The following is a 21,308-nucleotide window of genomic DNA, read 5'->3' on the forward strand; positions in this document are numbered from 1 at the left end:
GACATTTTATGTAAACTTGTTTGCATCTAAAAGTTGGATTTTAAGTGTTACAAAAATGTGTCAGATTAATGACTGACCATGTGACAGCGCACATGGGGATCAAATCCACAGCCTTGTTGTTATCAACACTGCGTCCTAACCAACTGAACTAAGCGGCCTATAGACAGAGCCAGGTATGGGTTTGAGCCGCACGCTGGGCGGTTTGTGTTTTATTTCTCACACTGGGTGACAGAGCGATTGCACAAACAATGGACACATCACATCCCTGAAACATTGTTCTGATATAAAACAGTGTGAAATAAGAACTGAGCATGGAAATGGAACGGAACCAGAAATCAGGACTTTAATCTATTAAAGTTGATCTTGAAATTCAAACATTCACTGAACATTCCAATAGAACGAACTTTCTTCTGAGATAAAATCCAGGAACTTGAGATGCTGTAAAACATAACTGAGCCTGATGTGATTTGAACACACAATCTTTTGATCTGGAGTCAGACGCGCTACCGTTGCGCCACAAGCTCACAGATAAAGCAAAGGTTTCCATTCCTGACAGATTTACTTCTTGTTTACGATTCAGTGATTGAAATTAATTCAATCCTCATCTGACCTCCGCTCTGGAAAGGCCTGCGACCCGACCTGAACCCGACGGGACCCGACGACCTGTGTCGGGTTCGGGTCGTGTCGGGTCGCTCTTCCGGGCTTTCAGGTTCAGGTCAGGCTGGGTCCAGGTTAGGCTAGGTCCGGGTGTGACACACACAGTAAGTATTAAATTTTGCTCTGCTGGGAAGTTGAGTTTAATAAGTGTAAAAAGTTGAAAAGCCAACCTCAGCTGGGAGTCTGGGACGTCAAGGAGGGAAACTCTGAGTCTGCTCAGTGAGCAAGTGAGCATCTCTATGATGTCATTGCGCTCATGCTGCAGCTTCCTGTAGATTCGGAATCGGGAGGTAGGTAAAGTGAACATTCCGGTGGTCGGGTAAGGCTCGGGTTAGTTTGGGCGTGGGAATAAATGGAGATACTCGGGCCGGGTCGGGCTCGGGTCCAATGTGGTTCTGTCAGGTTCGTGTCGGGTTTTTTTCCTGACCTGAGCAGGCCTTTACCGCTCTGTCAGTTCAGTGCCTTATTTAAACTATTACTTGGAGTTCTGTTTTACAGGGTCTCGGCTGTTTAAGTGTTTCCCAGACCCACTACTCTGATTAATCAGACATTTTGCTGCTAATTGCTGCTGCTACAATTGAAATGTAAAAAAGAATTTCCAGTGACCTGCAACCAAAGGGCAAATACATTTCAGAAAGATAAAGCTCATTCACCAATCCACAAATGTGTCTTTCTGCTTCTATTTATAAACAACTCCTTCTCTCCACTATGAGAACTATACAATCACTACAGTTATTTGAAAGTTAGTATAAGATGTTCCAGTTCATCAATTTTAAAACTGCAGCAGGCATTTTCCAGAAAACTTCTCTGTTGGAACCTCAGTCCCATTTAGATTGAAAGTGGACAATTAATGTATTCACTTGTTCATTGTGGACAGGTGTCTGACTTCGAATAAATCTCATTAACTTTCAATGAGGTGGCAGGATTTCTGTGCTCCCATTTTACACAGTCTGTCCTGTTCAAGCACCATGTTTTTATTCTCCTCTCCCATTCGCCACAGGATACAGATTACAAGCATCATCAATCTAGCTGTTGAAAAGCATTGGAAGAATCTGGTCACACAGGTATTGAAACATTCATTATCTGCCATTTTACAAGTTGGTTGCTTTAAACACAATACAATGTGCAATCATCTTGAAAAGAGATTCTCTTCAATATCCAATACAAATTGAATTAAAAACCTGACAGACAAACACAGGAGAACAAGTGACGAGTGAACACAAACCTCATGGTGCTCATTTTCAGATTTATTGCAGTCATCTCACAAAACAAGTGAAAGAATATTCCTGTGAAATGATTTGGAACGTAGGTGTGACATTTGTTGGTGCCTTTCTTTGCTCTGTTGGTGAAACTTTCTTGCACCTGACTCCTGTTCATGTCTCTGTTTCCTCTATTGAATGAGGAAGGAGATATTTGATCAGAAATCAACTGGATTGTGTACCTTTGAGAGGGGATTTCTGCACCATCAGGGCTGGAAACAGGAGTGAGTGAAAGACACTGTGTGGAGTTTGATTTTGTACAGAGGCAGAGCAAATCTAACAGGGCTGTGAGATATTGGCCTGGATTTTACAGCCCCATTGGCGGCGAACACTGAGACTTTCACTGCTATTGAGGGTCTGAACAGCACTGCAACTGCCGGTGCATGCACATAGTAACACCAGCATCTGGAAGTTGTGGTGGTGCGAAATGTGCTCAGAAGGAGCCTCTGATCATAATCGCACCAGCCCACTCTTTAAAGTGACAGGGACCTGTAGTTCAGCAATTTGGGCTCATTGCCCACAATGTATCCTGATTTTTACCTTGGTTGGATTGGAGCCGGTGCCAACTGGCTCAGGGCTGCTCGGGAAGGACGTTTCTGTTGACACAACAGCTCCACTATTCCAGGAAGACACCGGCAGCAGCAGGGGTCAACTTTCAGAGGGAGTTCAGACATTTTAAATGTTGTATTTTGTTTCTTAGTTGTTTGTAACTTTTTAGCATAGCCTTATCAGAGTTCTTAAATTTATATCTGACTTTTTATTAACAAGATTGAAGTGCTTTTAAAAGATCTCTAAATGTATATGAGTTTTCATCAAAGATTTACCTGGCTTCTTTGTAAAGACTCGAGTAAGATTGAAGTGACTTTTAAAAACTACATCTTATCCTTTAAAATCCCGCTTCCATGTAGATGACATTGGAAGATGGCTTCAGAATAACTTCGACTATCTTTCTAACAGGTACTGCAACAGCTTAAGTCCTACTTTCTGCAAAAGCTGGTGAATTACGAAGAAACAATGGATTGAACATTTTATAAACTGTTGATGCAGATGGGATTCAAACTCATACATGTAAAACAGAAGGAATTAATAATCCATCATCTTAACCTCTCAAACACCTCATCACCCAGCTTTGTGCCAGTAACCCATCACATGTCTTTTTTGCCTCTATGGAAATTTGGGCAGGACGGTCACCTTCAGCTCAGATCCTGACTGTGCAGCCAGATGTGCAATGATGGAAATGTAGCTTCTGTAAGTAAATGGAATTTCCATCACATCAGGTGATGGCCTGTTGGGAATGGAGCGGTGTGAAACATTTCCAGACCATGTCCAACACGTTTCAACTCAGTGTGAAAACCCACCACTGAAAGACTGGAACATACAATCAATTCATCACATCATGATTAACATCACTCAGACACCTGAACCATGAGGTCACTGACGAAGTCATGATAACTTCTAATTTCTCATGAAATGACAGCTGAACTAACTGACTGGAAGAATTGCTTTAACTCCACGTGATCAGAGAGGCACAGCCTCAGACCGACTTGGGAGATGAATATTGATTGAATAATTTCAGTGTGAGGAATGTTCCAGCATCATAAACCAGGGGAACGTGCTGACTGAGCTGTGTCTTCATCTCTTCTGGGCAGTCGGACAGTTCACCCTTCATTCTGCTCTGATTCACTTTCCCAAAGTGGATCTACAGATTCTCAAATCTGGAGACTGGGTTTTCTTATTTTGTTCCTTTTGATTTTTCTTGCTCCTGAATGATAATATATTCTAAACCTCGGATCAACCCACCCCTTTGCGTCGTGTTATAGTCTTGGTTAAAAGAGACACAAAACGAGACAAACACTCTGAAACATACAACACGGTCACACTTTCCTTCAGTGAGATTAATGTTGAGCTGTTTTCCAGGTTAAATGCAACTGCAAACACATTGCTCTCAAAGAAATTGTAGCGGATTGAGTTGCCGTTGAAATATTAGCACCGAACATCTGTACGAGCAGGAACAGCCATTTCAAACGCACATCCTTCACAAAGGCAACCACTGAGCTGTTTTCTTTTGTGAATAAAATTCATAAGAAAAGTTAAAGTTCACAAGAAAACATATGTAAACGATTGACAGCTAAACTTTTGAAGCAAGGATATGAATCCAAGATTTTCTGATTATTAGACAAACACTCGAACCAATTAAGCTACAGAGCCAGATCACAAATGCTGTGACAACTAAGGGCAGAGGAGGGCACTCTTTATTCTCATCCCACTTCTCCACAGGTCACAACATCTATTTTAACTTTTCCCACTTACTGATACAGTCAGTCATGTACTCTATTTTTCCCAGAATAGAAGACACTGACCAGGTTTCTTTAATGAACAACAAAATTATACATTTATTGTCGAATAAGTTTTAACTCGTCATGAAGTAAAGCATAAACACACAGGTGGAAATTTTAAAAGTTCCTTTTTCACCTTGAACAACTTTTAAAGCCCTTTTTTCTGTCTTCGAGCCACACACACACACACACACACACACACACACACACACACACACACACACACACACACACACACACACACACACACACACACACACACACACACACACACACCGGATAGCTGAAAAAATAAAAGGGATTTTTTTTTAAATTCAGCACTCTGTTGCAGACAAAAACAACCTCTTGGGCTGTTTATTTGCTCATTTTTGAAGAAATCATCAGATGAGATATGTTGCTCCAAAACTGGAATACAGTCTAACTTCCGAATATACGTAGACAGGTCACTCGGGTATTTTCGAACAGTTCTTTTCAGAAGGCATTGAGAATTAATTTTAGCAGGCCTTCTGCAAAGACATGCGACAAGATGAATTAACTCAGTGGACTTCTCAGGGTCTTTTAAAGATTTTCTGGAAAACAAACTGGGTTGTGGTCTTCTCTCCTTCCTTGACGATTCTTCAGGCTAACTTTATCAGCTGCTCACTCCGGCAGGTAAAACACACTGACTGCTACAACCAAAGGTTGTGAGTTTTCTGCTGTCTTCGGTTTGCGCTGCTGCTGCCAAGGTTGTCCATTCAAGGGGCATGACTGACTTCACTAACCAAATTTCTCCCGGTTACCAGGGTTTCTGTTCTATATTTAACTTGCATCATGTGACAACCAGTAAACATAGTTGCCAAATTGGTCCTTTTGGTGCCCTCTTGAAAAAGAACTGGTCCTACATTTATTCAGTTTGATTATGACTTCTTCAAAAAATATTTTAACAAAAGAAATAGAATCCCTTCCATAACATCATGTACTTTCCCTGAGCTACAGGTTATCGCAAGTCTCTCTGGCTGTTTTTATTTTAGCTGATTTTGTACTCAGGTTCTTTCTGAATCCATGTGTTTGCAGATCTTTGTGAGTGAGAGATGTGGTAATATGTTTAAAAGATTTCCCTGTAAATTATTCGTATCTCCATCTTTCCCCGAACTTTGTACAAACACATTAATATGGGAATCACACACATCAGGGCGTCAAACCTGTCTGCTAAACATTGAAAGGTGACAGTGTTTATTGTGACGGGGTTCCATTTCTGAAGACATATCTTGATGATTCACACATGTAAAAATTTGTATATTATGTTTATGACATAATGACATAAATAAACATTTCCTTGCACTTGCCATGCTTGGTGAACATTTTCTCTGCTGATGCCCCCTGAATATATTAGAGAACATGGTGACGAGGTTGAGATAAAAGCCTGTAAATATAGGCAGCAAACAGCAGCAGGGACTGCAGTGAACAAGATTTACGTGACATATTTGTGCTTATATTGGTGGGTGAAATAAGATACTAAACACACAAAATCCTACATTTGAGCTCGCGTAAAAGATTGCTCTGTCTATGGAGATAGCATCAAAGAATGCTCAGGAATTTTGTCCCATGCCAGTGATAGTAACACACTTCAGGGGAACTTAAAAAAAACTGGTAAAATGGGCTTTCACATAACAGATGAAATTTTACACAGAGAAGTGTGAAGTGATACAATTTGGAAGGAAGAATGCCATATAAATGAAACGTTACAGTTCTAAACTGGGTGCAGGAGTAGAGAGACAATGTACACCAATGTGAGAAGGATTGAAAAGGTAGCTAAGAGCAAACAGGACACTTGGCTTTACTAATAGAGGCATAGAGTAAAAACATATAAGTTATGCTAAACCTCTTTAAAATACTGGGAATGAATGGCCTCCACCTGTACCTCCACAGAAAGCTTCCATTCCAGGTTTACACACACTCGTCAGGATCACTCTCCACAGATTCTGCCCTCCATGCTTGGACACCCACTTCAGGATCACTCTCCACAGATCCCGCCATTCCAGGTTCGGACACCCACTTCAGGATCACTTTCCATACATCCCAGCACTATGGGCTCGGAGACCCTCTTCAGAGATCCTAAATCTCCAGACACGGACATCCTTTGAGGACTACTCACCACAGATTCTTCCCTCCAGGCTCAGACACCCTCTTCAGAATCACTCTCCATACATCCCGCCACTCCACGCACGGATATCTCCCTCAGGATCAGATCAAAGAATGTTGCTTGTCACTTATCAGCTCAAGCCTGAATGTTGTTCAGGTCTTGCTGCTTGCAGGCACAGACTGCTTCAGTATCTGAGGAGTTGTGAATCATCAGCGAGCATTCCCACTTCTGACTTATGTTGAAGAGAAAGCCATCAATGAAACAGCTGAGGATGGTTGGGCCTAGGGCACTGCCCTGAGAAACTAGGTATCCAGTCATGAATGGTGGTGGACAATTAAATAACGAACCAGATGAGGAGGGTCTAAAAACATCCCTATCCTCAATTTTGGTGGAGCCGAGCACGTCAGTGCAAAAGATGAAGCTGGAGCATTTGAAACCATCTTCAGTCAGAAATTGCTCAGTGGATGATTCATCTCGGCCTCTTGAGGTCCCCAGCATCACAGCTTCCAGTTTTCAGCCAATTTGCTTCACTCCACATGATAGCAAGTAACAGCTGAAGGCACTCGATACAGCAAAGACTATGGGCCCTAACAACATCCCGGCTCTAGTACTGAAGACTTGTGCTCCAGAACTAGCTGCGCTCTCAGCCAAGCTGTTCCAGTCGAGCTACAACACAGGCGTCTACTCAACAATGTGGAAAATTGCCCAGGTGTGCCCTGTCTGTAAAAAAGCAGGACAAATGCAATCTGACCAATTGCCGCCCCATCAGTCTACTATTAATGCCCTAACAACATTCCGGCTCTAGTGCAATTCTGAGTTATTTTTGCCTTCAGTCTGGTTCAGTGAATATACTGAGTCGGATGTGTAGGTAAAATCAATTACTTTATTTGCGCATTTAGCCGGCTGACTTACTCTAATGCAACGACACTGACTCCACCCAGAGTCTGTCTAGTCCACTAGAGTAAGTGAAGTTTTTTGATACGGGTACTACTGTTTATACATTAAGATTCATGCTGCACCCCCTTGTTTAACCAATCAGTGCGATACAATTCGACTTCACCCACGTGGTGACATGCAGTACATCTGTTACTGAGGTTACAATACACTCCATTCTCAATACATACTTGTTACTAATAAAATATTGTTTTGTACCAGCAAGATAAAACAAAGCAGACAAGCAAGCTAATTAGCAAGAGCATAGGAATCATTTATAATCATTCGAGTCTCACTCCCTACATGGATCATGAGTCTGTCTCTACCTTGTGACAAGTAATTGCGGCGCATCCTGCTATCTCTATTCGGTGTACATTCCTGAGTGTTTCGTGCAGTCTGCAGCTACATCAAGTAGCGGCAGTTCACGAAGATAAGAGGGGCCTAGCACTCCTTATCACTCACACAGGGATGGAGATCATTTGATTCACAGGAGTCCATTTGTTCCAAACCACAGGGAGTCACACAATCAGGCCATAAAGAACAGATGTCTTTGCAATTACCAGTGTCGGCTAGTCTTTACAGTCTCACACGCTCTGCCTTTACTTTTAACTATTTCATTGTGGTTTCTGCCACTTAAAATCAAAGCTCAGCAAAGCTACTATTCCTAACTTGGCTATATTTCCCATTAAGCATAGTGCCATGCCTTTCTGCTCACTTCCACACTCGTACTGAAGACTTGTGCTCCAGAACTAGCTGCGCTCTCAGCCAAGCTGTTCCAGTAGAGCTGCAGCACAGGTATCTACTTGACAATGTGGAAAATTACCCAAGTGTGCCCTCTCCATAAAAAAAATGCAGGACAAATCCTATCTGACCAATTGCCGCCCCATCAGTCTACTATCAATCATCAGCAAAGTGATGGAAGATGTCACCAACAGTGCTATCAAGCACCACACACTAAGCATTAATCTGCTCATCGATGCTCAATTTAGGTTCTGCCAGGGTCTCTCAGCTCCAGGAAATAATTTGGCAGATAGAGTAGAATGTGGGAAAATGTGAGGTTATCCACTTTGGTAGGAAGAATAGAAAAGGAAAATATTATTTAAATTGTGAGAGATTACAGAATGCTGCGGTGCAGAAGGATCTGGGTGTCCTCGTACATGAATCACAAAAAGTTACCATGCAGGTACAGCAAATAATTAGGAAGGCAAATGGAATGTTACCCTTTATTGCAAGGGGGATGGAGTATAAAAGTAGAGAAGTCTTGCGACAAGTGTACATGGTGCTGGTGAAACCACACCGAGAGTACTGTGTACAGTTTTGGTCTCCTTATTTAAGGAGGGATATACTTGCATTGGAGGCAGTTCAGAGAAGGTTCATTGGATTAATTCCTGTGATGAAGGTGTTGTCTCATGAGGAAAGTTGAGCAGGTTGGACCGATACTCATTGGAGTTGAGAAAAATGAAAGGTGAACGTATTGAGACATATAAGATTTTGAGGGAGCTTGACAGGGGAGATGCTGAGAGGATGTTTGCTCTCGTGGTGGAATCTAGAACTCGGGGACACAGTTTCAGATTTAGGGGTTTTTCATTTAAGAAGGAATTTCTTCTCTCAGAGAGTCATTAATCTTTGGAATTCTTTACCGCAGAGAGCAGTGGAGGCTGGGTCATTGAATGGCTTCAAGATTTTTATCTACAAGAGAGCCAAGGGTTATGTGGGCAGGCAAGAAAGTGGGGTTGAGGTCATGATCAGGTCAGCCATGATCCTATTGAATGGCGGAGCAAGCTCGAGGGGCCAAATGGCCTACTCCTGCTACTAGTTCTTCTGATCTTATGTTCGTATGACCTCATTGCAGCTTGGTCCAAACAGAGATGAAAGACTGGAATTCCAGAGGAGAGGTGAGAGTGAGTGCCCTTGAGTGAGTGTGGCATCAAGGATCCCCAGCAAAATTGAAGTCAATGGGAATCAGGGGGAAAACTCTCCACTTGTTGAAGTCATACCTCGCACAAAACAAGATGTTGTGGTTAGTGGAGGCCAATCATCTCAGCCCAGGACATTGCCTCAGGAGTTTCTCAGGGTAGTGTCGCAGACCCAAACATCCCAGCTGTTTCATTGACGAACTTTCTCTTCAACATCAGTCAGAAGTGGGAATTTTAGATGATGACTCACAACTCTTCAGATACTGAAGCAGTCTGTGCCTGCAAGCAGCAAGACCTGAACAACATTCAGGCTTGAGCTGATAAGTGACAAGCAACCTTCTGGTCACACAAGTGCCAAGCAGTGAACATCTCCAATGAGAGAGAAAAAAATCTACCTTTTGATATTCAGAAGCATTATCATCGTTAAATCCCCCACCATCAACATCTTGAACAGAAACGTAACTGGACCAGTCACATCAATGCTGTGGCTATAAGCGCAGGTCAGAGATTACGAATTCTGCAGCAAGTATCTCACCTCCTGACACCCCAAATCCTGTCCACCATCTACAAGGCACAAGTCAGGAGTGGGATGGAATACATCCCACTCAACAACACTCAAGAAGTTCAACACCATCCAGGACAAAGCAGCACACTTGATCGGCACCTAACCCACCACCTTAAACATTCAATCCCTCCACAACCAGTAAACAGTGGCTGCAGTGTGTACCATCTCCATATGCACTGCAGCAACTCGCCAAGTATCCTTCAACAGCACCTTCCAAACTCGTGACCACTACCACCTCGAAGGACAAGGGCAGCAGATGCATGGGAACTCACTACCTGCAGGTTCCCCTCCAAGTCACTCACCATCCTGACTTGGAACGATATCGCCATTTCTTCACTGTTGTTTGGTTACAATCCTGGAACTCCCTCCCCAGTAGCACTGTGGGTGTTCCTGCACCATATGGACTGCATCAGTTCAAGAAGGCAGCTCTCCACCACCTTCTCAACGGCAATAGGAATGGGGAATAAATGCTCGCCTTATCAGAGATACTCACACCCAAGAATGAATAAAAACCAAATCACTCTCCACAGATTCCCCACAATCTGGGCTTGGACATTTACTTCAGGAGCACAGAGCTTTATATCACTACAACATGAGTTCCAATCTTCATATTCTGTTCACTTTTCACATTATTTTCGACCAGTCCACGAGCTTTTATTAATTCAGTATTCGGGTCTCTGCTCCTCCGCAGTTTCTAACATCTCACCTCTTCCAAAAAAACGCTCTGATCTATCGTAGGTAGTAGATGACCCCTCATTTTAAACTCCATCTGCCAAAGCATTGCTCACTCAATTAATCTATCAAGAAGATTTGAAAATAAATTTCTTGCCAAAGGATAATTTTCTGCATCTGCTCCCTCGCCATTTGCTTTTCCCATTTGTCTTTCACTTGGTGCAAAGCCAGAGAAAGTAAAGATGGAAGGAAGGAGGGGAAGAAAAATCCAGCCCCGTTTCGTGATCCCTATTTGATCTTCATTCCAGTGCAGTTTGGGTGAAGAATTCCAAATGTCTGTCTCAATTTTAATAAAGTTTAACCAATTTTGGAATCACTATCTGGACACAGACAAAAACAGGTTTTGAGGCTGACTTGACACAGAAACTCCCCCAACATAAACAGTTCATAAACAAGCGACAAAGATGGGATTCGAACTCAAACATGCAGAGCACAATGGATTAGCAGTCCATCGCCTTAACCCCTCTGCCACCTTGTCAGTTGCATAAGCCTAGCTGTCACCTTCAGCACAACTTCTAGCTGTGCAGCGAGCTGTGTCATGATGGAAATATATCTTCTGCAAGTAAATGAAGTTGGGAATGGAGCGGTGTGAAACATTTTCAGAGCATGTCCAACACATTTCTACTCAGTGTGAAAACCCACCACGGAAAGACTGGAACATACAATCATTTCATCACATCATGATTAACATCACTCAGACACCGGAACCATGAGGTCACTGACGAAGTCATGATGACCGAATTTCTCATGAAATGACAACTGAACTAACTGACTGGAAGAATTGCTTTAACTCCACATGATCAGAGAGACACAGCCTCAGACCAACTTGTCGGGTGGTGTAAACAGATATCACTGCTTCTGATCTTCACCAGAACAGAGAGTGAGATGTGACATTGATCATCAAACAGACTGTGAGAGAACACAACAGAATAAAACACATGGAGAGACACTGTGGAATAACAAATAGATTTGATTGGAATGTTGAAATTTTGATTGGAATGGATAAAACACCAGAAACAGCAGATTAAATTGGGATTCTCATCATTATATTGATCTGGGACAGAAAAGAGAAACTGATGGAAAGAAGAGAAGAAGGAAGAAAAGAAAGGATGGAACTGTTCCATTTTTTCAGTTTTTTCACTCACCCATCAAAGCTGATAAAAAAAGTTGCAAATAACAGAGAATTTCACCAAAAAGGTAGATTAAATGTTGCTGAAACCTTGGATCGAAGGATGCCCCAATAGATCACCTGTTTAACTGTCTCCTCACTGGGGGATTTCAATCATTGAGCAATATTATTCTCTACTTTTTTTGTTAATTGGTCCCAGAACTGTCACTTGGAATTAATATCAGTGTTCTGACTCCTGAATAATAAAATTGTGAGTTTCTCGATATTTTCTGGACACATTTCCTGCTGAAAGAACTAAGAACTCTTTTCTAATTTACACAATACTATATACACACTCATCAAGCCTGCTAAGCTAGCATCCTTGGTGCTGCTCTCTCTTCTCCCAAACTTCATCTCATGTGACTGTTACATTATCACTCTGACAGTGGGAGGGGTTGATCCCACCATCTTCAACATTAACCCTTTACATCCTTATACCACACTGTCTGTCCAAAAAAAATGGGTGGAGGGAACTTCCTTCATTCATCAAAGCACCAACAGCAGCATAGTGGCGCAATGGCTAGCACCACAGCCTCACAGCTCCAGTGACCAGGTTTCAGTTCTGGGTACTGCCTGTGTGGGGTTTGCAAGTTTTCCCTGTGTCTGTGTGGGTTTCCGCCGGGTGCTCTGGTTTCCTCCCACCTCCAAAAGACTTGCAGGTTGATAGGTAAATTTGCCATTGTAAATTGTCCAAAATGTAGGTACGTGGTTGGAGAATGGTGGGGATGTGGTAGAGAATATGGGATTTATGTAGGATTAGTATAAATGGCTGGTTGCTGGTTGGCACAGACTCGGTTGGCCGAAGGGCCTGTTTCAGTGCTGTTTCTCTAAATAAGAAAAGTAAAATAAAAGCTACCAGTCGTAAATCAACTCAAACCCATTAGAGAGATAGAGGGAGACTGTCAGAGAACTTCCTGCATCCAGTCCTGACCCTGTCACACTCAGCAGCTTCTCACCCAGACCCCACTCTCATCAAAACTGAACATTGTTACCGAGACCCTTCAAATACTGTTTATAAAAGGTCGAAAAATTCAAACTTCATCACAGCTAGATTGAATAGAACAAAGTTTAATATCTTCTCGTCGTCACTCGGTAACCGCATGAAACAGTCCTTAAATCAGTAGCATAAATTATCAGCTGTAAGAATGTTTGTCATTGGGTTGAATCATTTCTGTGTGATGAATGTTCCAGCATCATAAACCAGGGGAACGTGTTGACTGAGCTGTGTCTTCATCTCTTCTGGACAGTTCACCCTTCATTCTGCTCTGATTCACTTTCCCAAAGCGGATCTGCAGATTCTCAAATCTGGAGACTGGGTTTTCTTATTTTGTTCCTTTTGATTTTTCTTGCTCCTGAATGATAATATATTCCAACCTCGGATCAAACTTGCCCTGTCTCCCAGTCTCGGTTAAAAGCGACAAATAACGGCAACAACATTCTGAAACAAACAACACGGTCACATTCTGCTTCAGTGAGATTAATGCTGAGGCAGTTTCCGTGTCGAATGCGATTGTGAACAAATTTCTCTCAAGGAAATTGTGAGTGATCAAGTATTTGCACTGAATTTCTGTGCAAGAAGGGACAGTTTCAAACAGTCATTCCCAAATCACTTCCTTCACAAAGAAAAAGACTGTGCTGTCTTAACGTGTGACTCAACTTCACAAACAAATTTGAACTCGAAGTTCAGGAGAAGACAGAGATGTGAATGATTGACAGTGTAATCTTTAAATCATAATTTTCCGTTTCTTCGTTGAAGTGAGGCTCAACCCTAAGCCACTAGAGATCGCGGAAAGCTACAAACTTGGATCCAGAAATCAGAAAAGTAGTGAAATAGTTGGTGAGTACATTGTGACACTGAAGAATTTATCACCACCTTGCAACATTGGCACATTCTTAGACCGTACATTATGAGACAGATTTGTGCTTATATTGGTGGATGAGGAAAGATGCTAAACACACAAAATCCCAATTTGAGCTAGTGTGTAATATTGCTTTTTCCAAGGAGATAGCATCAAAGAATGCTCGTGAATTTCGTCCTATGCCAGTGACAGTAACACACTTCAGAGGAACTTAAACACACTGGTAAAATGGGCTTTCACACAACAGATAACATTTTACACAGAGACTTGTGAAGTGATACAGTTTGGGAGGAAGAATGAGACAATGTACACCAATCTTTTTTGATCAAGGTTTGAAAAGGTTGCTAAGAGCAAACAGGACACTTGGCTTTATTAATAGAGGCATAGAGTAAAAGCAAATAAGTTATGCTAAACCTTTATAAAACAGTGGGGCTGAATGGCCTACTCCTGTACCTCCACAGAAAGCTTCCACTCCAGGCTCAGACACCCTCTTCAGGATCACTCTCCATACATCCCGCCACTCCACGCACGGATATCTCCCTCAGGATCAGATCACAGCTCCACAGTCCTGCCACATCCAGTCGTGAATGGTGGTGGATAATTAAATAACTAACAAGATGAGGAGGCTCCAAAAACATTCACATCCTCAATGATGGTGGTGCTGAGCAAGTCAGTGCAAAAGGCAAAACTGAAGCATTTGCAACCATCTTCAGTCAGAAGTATTAAGTGGATTTGATCTGTGCTAATTTCAGCTCCTCATGCTCGCTGGTGCCTTGGTTTTATGGTGCTAATTTCAGAGTAAATCAAACAGCTTGACAATTGGAGCCAAAGAAAAAGACACAGGAGAGTTTGAAAGTGCCAAAACCTGGTATTGAACCAAGAACTGTTTAACTGTTAGTACAGCACGAACTCAACAAAGCTATTTCAACAACACACGAAAGCCACCATTCTGTCACTGCTTTGGAAGACAATATATACATTAAAGTGTTTGTAAAAAGTTACAGAACACAACATGTGAGTAATATTCCCCATTGTTTTCTCAGTACTGATGGGCTGTGAAGTGGGAGACAACCAGAAGTCCCACTGTGCCACACTGACCCTGAGCTGTGAGTGAAATGAGATAAAGTTCAATCTTTAGCAGAGAGATTCTGGAGAGAGGTCAGAGTACTGAATCAAGGAAAGACTTTCTGACACAATAAAAGCAAAATACTGCAGATGCTGGAAATCTGAAATAAAAACAAAAAGTGCTGGAAATACTCAATAGCTCTGGCAGCATCTGTGGTGAGAGAAACAGAGTTAACATTTCTGGTCTGTGACCTTTCATCAGAACTGACACAGGTTAGAAAAGAATTAGGTTTTAAACAAGTGAAGGGGAGGGGCATGTGGGAGAGAACAAAGGGGCGGGTGTTTGATCGGGCAGAGGGCAGGAGAGATTAAATAACAAAGCTGTCCTGGGAAAAAGTGTGTTAATGCTTGTGGTTGCCTGACACCAGTCATGCTCTGATGTTATTGAACACAATGTTCAATCCACAAGGCTGTAGAGTGCCGAATCAAAAGGTCGGGTGCTGCACCTCGAGCTTGGGTCGATTTTCACTGGAACACTGGAGCAGGCCAAAGACAGAAATGTTGACATGAGAGCAGGGGGGAGTGTTGAAATGGCAAGCAACCAGAAGCTCAGGATCATGCTTTCGGCCTGAGCAGAGGTGTTCCACCTAACCTGCTTTTGGTCTCCCCAGTTTAGAGGAGCCCGCATTGTGAGTAGTGAATACAGTATACATAATTGAAAGAAGTACAAGTAAATCGCTGCTTCACCTAAAAGGAGTGTTTGGGGCTTTAGATAATGAGCAGAGAGGAGGGAAAAGGGCAGGTATTATATCTCCTGCGATTGCATGGGAAGGTGCCTTGGGAAGGGGAAGAGGTGTTGGGGTAATGGAGGAGTGGTCCAGGGTGTTGTGGAAGGAACAATCCCTTCGGAATGCTGACAAGGGAGGGGAAGTTGTGTTTGGTGGTGGCATCACGCTGGAGGTGGTGGAAATGGTGGAGGATGATCCTTTGGATGTGTTTATGTTTAGAGATACAGCACTGAAACAGGCCCTTCGGCCCACATGGTCTGTGCCGACGATCAACCACCCATTTATACTAATTCTATACTCCTACCACATCCCCACCTGTCCCTATATTTCCCGACGACCTTCCTATACTAGGGGCAATTTGTAATGGCCAATTTACCTACCAACCTGCAAGTCTTTTGGCTTGTGAGAGGAAACTGGAGCACCCAGAAGAAACCCACACAGACACAGGGAGAACTTACAAACTTCACACAGACAGTACCCAGAATTGAACCCGGGTTGCTGGAACTGTGAGGCTGCAGTGCTAACCACTGCGCCACTGTGCTGCTGTGGAGGCAGGTGGGGTGGAAAGTGAGGACAAGGGGATCCCGGTTGCAGTTCTGGGAGGGAGGGGAAGGGGGAGGGCAGAGGTTGAAGGTCCATTCAACTACACTGGGAGGGGGGGAGTTGAAATCTGGTGATGTTGTTGAATTTAATTTCAAACACCCCTTGAACTCTCTGCCGATGAAGTCTGGAAAAGGGAAGAACAACCACACAACATGGGTCTCAAATCCAAGACCCTGAGATTAAAAGTCTCATGCTCCACCAACTGAGCTAACAAGGCCTGATACAGTACTTCTACTCTGTCTGTTATTGGACGGATGCAGCTGTTGGCTCCACCCCAAGGGCGGGAGTTTGTTCCACCAACCATGAAGCATCTTCCTATCAATTCCCAAAATTATCAGTAAATCCACTTACAGAAGCCCCAAAGTGTGATATATTCCTCTCACTCATCGATAATAAAACTTATAAATCTTTTTACCTTGCAAATGCTGCCATCTATTTTGTCAGTATTTATTTCTCTCTCCTTTTTGTTTAGTACATGCATTCCTTTGGAATTGTTTTCCAATTATATCTGAGGGAAGAAATGAACAGTTCTGGCAACTCAAAACTGGGCATCCATGAGGCACTGTGGGCCATCTGCAGCAGCAGAATTGTATTTAAACACAATATGTTACCTCATAGCCTGACATATCCCTCACTCGACCATTACCATCAAGCCAAGGGAGCAATAGTGGTTCAATGAAGTGTGCAGGAGGGCATGTCAGGAGCAGCACCAAGCAGACCTAAAAATGAGTGAAGCTACAACACAGGATTACTTGCATGTCAAACAGTGGAAGCAGCATGCAATAGACAGAGCTGAGTGATCTCACAACCAACAGATCAGATCAAAGCTCTGCAGTCCTGCCACATCCAGTCCTGAATGGTGGTGGATAATTAAACAATCAACAGGAGGTTCCACAAATATCCCCATCCTTAATGATAGGGGAGACCAGCATATCAGTGCAAAATACAAGGTTGAATAATTTGCAACCATCTTCAGCCACAAGTATCAAATAAATGATGCATCTCGACCTCCTCCTGATGTCCCCAGCATCGCAGATGCCAATCTTCAGCAAATCCACTTCACTCCACATGATATCAAGAAATGGCTGATGGCACTGGATACTGACAACATCCCGGCTGCAGTGCTGATGACTGATGCTCCAGAACTAGCCGCGCCACTAGCCACGCTGTTCCAGTACAGCTCCAACACTGGCATCTACCCAGCAACATGGAAAATTGCCCAGGTATGTCCTGCAAACAAAAAGCAGGACAAATCCAACCCTGCCAATTACTGCCCCATCAGACTCCTCTTGATCATCAGTAAAGTGATGGAAGGTGTCATTGACAGTGCTATCAAGCAGCACTTACACTGCAATAACCTGCTCATCAATGCTCATTTTGGGTTCTGCCAGAGCCACTTGGTTCCTGACCTCGTTGCAGCCTTGACCCAAATTTGGACAAAAGAGCTGAACTCAAGAGGTGAGGTGAGGAGACAGTGACTGCTCTTGCCAAGGGCATCAAGGAGCCCTTGCAAAATTGAAGTCAATGGCCACCAGGGAGAAAACTCTCCACTAGAATTCTTTGAGGAAGTGACAAAGTTGATTGATGAGGGAAGGGCTGCAGATGTCATATACATGGACTTCAGTAAGGCGTTTGATAAGGTTCCCCATGGTAGGCTGATGGAGAAAGTGAAGTCGCATTGGGTCCAGGGTGTACGAGCTAGATGGATAAAGAACTGGCTGTGCAACAGGAGACAGAGAGTAGCAGTGGAAGGGAGTTTCTCAAAATGGAGACGTGTTCCACAGGGATCCGTGCTGGGACCACTGTTGTTTGTGATATACATAAATGATTTGGAGGGAAGTATAGGTGGTCTGATTAGCAAGTTTGCAGACGACACTAAGATTGGTGGAGTAGCAGATAGTGAAGGGGACTGTCAGATAATACAGCAGAATATAAATAGATTGGAGAGTTGGGCAGAGAAATGGCAGATGGAGTTCAATCAGGGTAAATGCGAGGTGATGCATTTTGGAAGATCCAATTCAAGAGTGAACTATACAGTAAATGGAAAAGTCCTGGGGAAAATTGATGTACAGAGAGATTTGGGTGTTCAGGTCCATTGTTCCCTGAAGGTGGCAACGCAGGTCAATAGAGTGGTCAAGAAGGCATACGGCATGCTTTCCTTCATCGGACGGGGTATTGAGTACAAGAGTTGGCAGGTCATGTTACAGTTGTATGGGACTTTGGTTCGGCCACATTTGGAATACTGCATACAGTTCTGGTCGCCACATTACCAAAAGGATGTGGATGCTTTGGAGAGGGTGCAGAGGAGGTTCACCAGGATGTTGCCTGGTATGGAGGGTGCCAGCTATGAAGAGAGGTTGAGTAGATTAGGATTATTTTCATTAGAAAGCCGACGGTTGAGGGGGGACCTGATTGAAGTGTACAAAATCATGAGAGGTATAGACAGGGTGGATAGCAAGAAGCTTTTTCCCAGAGTGGGGGATTCAAATACTAGGGGTCACGAGTTCAAAGTGAGAGGGGAAAAGTTTAGGGGGGATATGCGTGGAAAGTTCTTTACGCAGAGGGTGGTGGGTGCCTGGAACGCGTTGCCAGCGGAGGTGGTAGACGCGGGCACGATAGCGTCTTTTAAGATGTATCTAGACAGAGACAGGAATGGGCAGGAAGCAAAGAGATACAGATCCTTAGAAAATAGGCGACATGTTTAGGTAGAGGATCTGGATCGGCGCAGGCTTGGAGGGCCGAAGTGCCTGTTCCTGTGCTGTAATTTTCCTTGTTCTTTGTTCTTTAGTTGGAGTCATACCTAGCGCAAAGGAATATGGTGATAGTTGTGGGTGGCCAATCATCTCAGTCCCAGAACAGCACTCAGGAGTTCCTCAGGGTAGTGTCCTAGGCCCCAACCATCTTCCGTTGCTTCATCAATGACCTTCCCTCTATCATAAGGTCAGAAGTGGGGATGTTCGCTGATGATTGCAAAATGTTCAGTAGCATTAGCAACTCCTCAGCTACTGAAGCAGTCCGTGTCCACCTGTAGAGAGACCTGGAAAACATTGGGCTTGGGCTGATAAGTGACAAGGAACATTCAACCCACAAAAGTGCCAGACAATGAACATCTCCAACAAGAGAGAATCTAACCATCTCCCCTTGACATTCAATGGCATTACCATTGCTGAATCCCTCACTATCAACATTCTGGGGGTTACCGTTGAGCAGGAACTGAATTGGATCAGCCACATAAATACCGTAGCTACAAGAGCAGGTCAGAGGCTGGGAATTCTGCTGTGAATCACTCACCTCCTGTCCACCATCTACAAGCACAAGTCAGGAGCGTGATGGAATACTCCCCATTTGCCTGGATGAGTGCAGCTCCAACAACAATCAAGAAGCTCAACATCATCCAGGACAAAGCAGCTCGCTTGATCAGCACCCCATCCACCACCTTAAATATTCACTCCCTCCACCACCAGTGAACAGTGGTAGCAGTGCGTACCATCTACAAGATGCACTGCAATAACTCACCAAGCCTCCTTCGACAGCACCTTACAAACCCATGACCTCGACCACCTAGAAGGACATTGGATGCATAGGAACACCACCATCTGCCAGTTCCCGTCCAAGCTACACACCATCCTGACTGGGAAAGATATCACCGTTCCTTCACTGTCACTGGATCAAAATCCTGGAACTCCCTTCCGAACAGCACTGTGGATTTACCTACACCACATGGACTGCAACAGCTCAAAAAGGCGGCTCACCACCACCTTCTCAAGGGAAGTTAGGAATGGGCAATAAATGCTGCCGTTGCCAGCGATGCCCACATTCCGTGAAAGAATAAAAAAGAGATTTGCCACAATGGTAGCAGGGTGAGGGACTTCAGTGATGTGGAGAGATTGGAGAAGCTGGGGTTGTTCTCCTTGCAGCAGAGAAAGTTCCGAAAAGATTTGACACATTTGTTCAAAATCATGGAGGTTTTCAATAGTTTAAATCAGGAGAAACTGTTTCCAGTGGTAAAAGGGTCAGTAAGCAGAGGACACAGATATCAGGTGATTGGCAGAAGAACCAGAGGTGACATGAAGAACCATTTTTTACACAGTAATGTGTTGTGATAAAGAAAGAAAAGACTTGCATTTATATAGCACCTTTCAAGACCACTGGACATATCAAAGCACTTTGTAGACAATGAAATACTTTTGAAGTGTAATCACTGATGTAATGTCAGAAATGCAGCAGCTAATACCCACAAACAGCAATGTGATAATGACCAACTGATCTGATTGAGGGTCAAATATTGATCACAACACCAGGGAGAATTGCTCTTCACTTGTTTGAAATTGCAGCATGGGATCTTTTACATTCACCCAAACATGCAGACCAGGTCTTGGCTTAACATCACACCTGAAAGGCAGCACCTTCAACACCCTCAGTGCTGTACTGGAGTGTCAGCTGTGAACTCTGAATCCAGAAGCTTGTGATTTCGAGGTGAGTGTGACCAACTGAGCCACAGCTTTTACCTGAGTCTCAATCCTTCTACCAACAGTTTCTCTCTATCGGGTCTGTCACGACCCCTCATGATTGTGAACACCTCTATCAAATCTCCTCTCGAAGGAGAACAACCCCAGCTTCTCCAATCTATCCACATAACTGAAATCCTAACCATACGTTGCAGAAAGGAATTTTTCCTCAAGTTCTTTCCAGTTTTGTGAGTCACATTAAATCTGTAACCTTCGGTTATTGACGGTTCAGCAGTTAGAAACAGTTCCTCAGTATTTACTCTACCTCAAACCTTCAAGGAAGCTCTGCAAAGTAACTGAAAATCAAGTTGTCAGAAGTGGGATTTAAACACATGCCTCCAGTGAAAGCTGCAATCTGAACAGAGAAGCTGAAACCGCTCAGTCACCTCAACTGTTCAGACATATTGCGAGAGTGGTTAGCAAAGCATGTGGGATCTTGGGCTTTATAAATAGAGACATTGAGAACAAAAGCAGGGTTGTTATGCTGAACTCTGGTTCGGCCCCAATACGAGTGTTGCATCCAGATCTGCTCACCAATCTTTAGAAAGGATGTGCGGATTCTTGAGAGGATGCAGAGGAGATTTACCAGAATAGTTCCAGGGATGGAGGGTTTTAGTTTCAAGGTTAGGTTAGAAAAACAGGGTTTTTTCTGCCTGTATCAAAGGAGATTGAGGGGAGAATTGATGGAGGTGTCGAAGGCTATGACAGTTTTAGATAAGTTGGCAAGGAAAAATTGTTCCCATTAACTATTGGTACAAGGACTAGGGGATTCAGATTGAAGGTTTTGGACAAGAGAT

The 21,308-nt window shown here is 43.4% G+C and overlaps 1 non-coding gene across 1 annotated transcript; it reads right to left on the bottom strand.

The window, feature by feature from the left end:
* Positions 1 to 452: 452 nt before the first annotated feature.
* trnaw-cca (transfer RNA tryptophan (anticodon CCA)) lies at positions 453 to 524 on the bottom strand. Its single transcript has one exon. It is a non-coding gene; the product is annotated as a tRNA-Trp (tRNA).
* Positions 525 to 21,308: the final 20,784 nt, after the last annotated feature.

Source organism: Heterodontus francisci, unplaced genomic scaffold, assembly GCF_036365525.1.
Source record: "Heterodontus francisci isolate sHetFra1 unplaced genomic scaffold, sHetFra1.hap1 HAP1_SCAFFOLD_148, whole genome shotgun sequence".
Taxonomy (NCBI): domain Eukaryota; kingdom Metazoa; phylum Chordata; class Chondrichthyes; order Heterodontiformes; family Heterodontidae; genus Heterodontus; species Heterodontus francisci.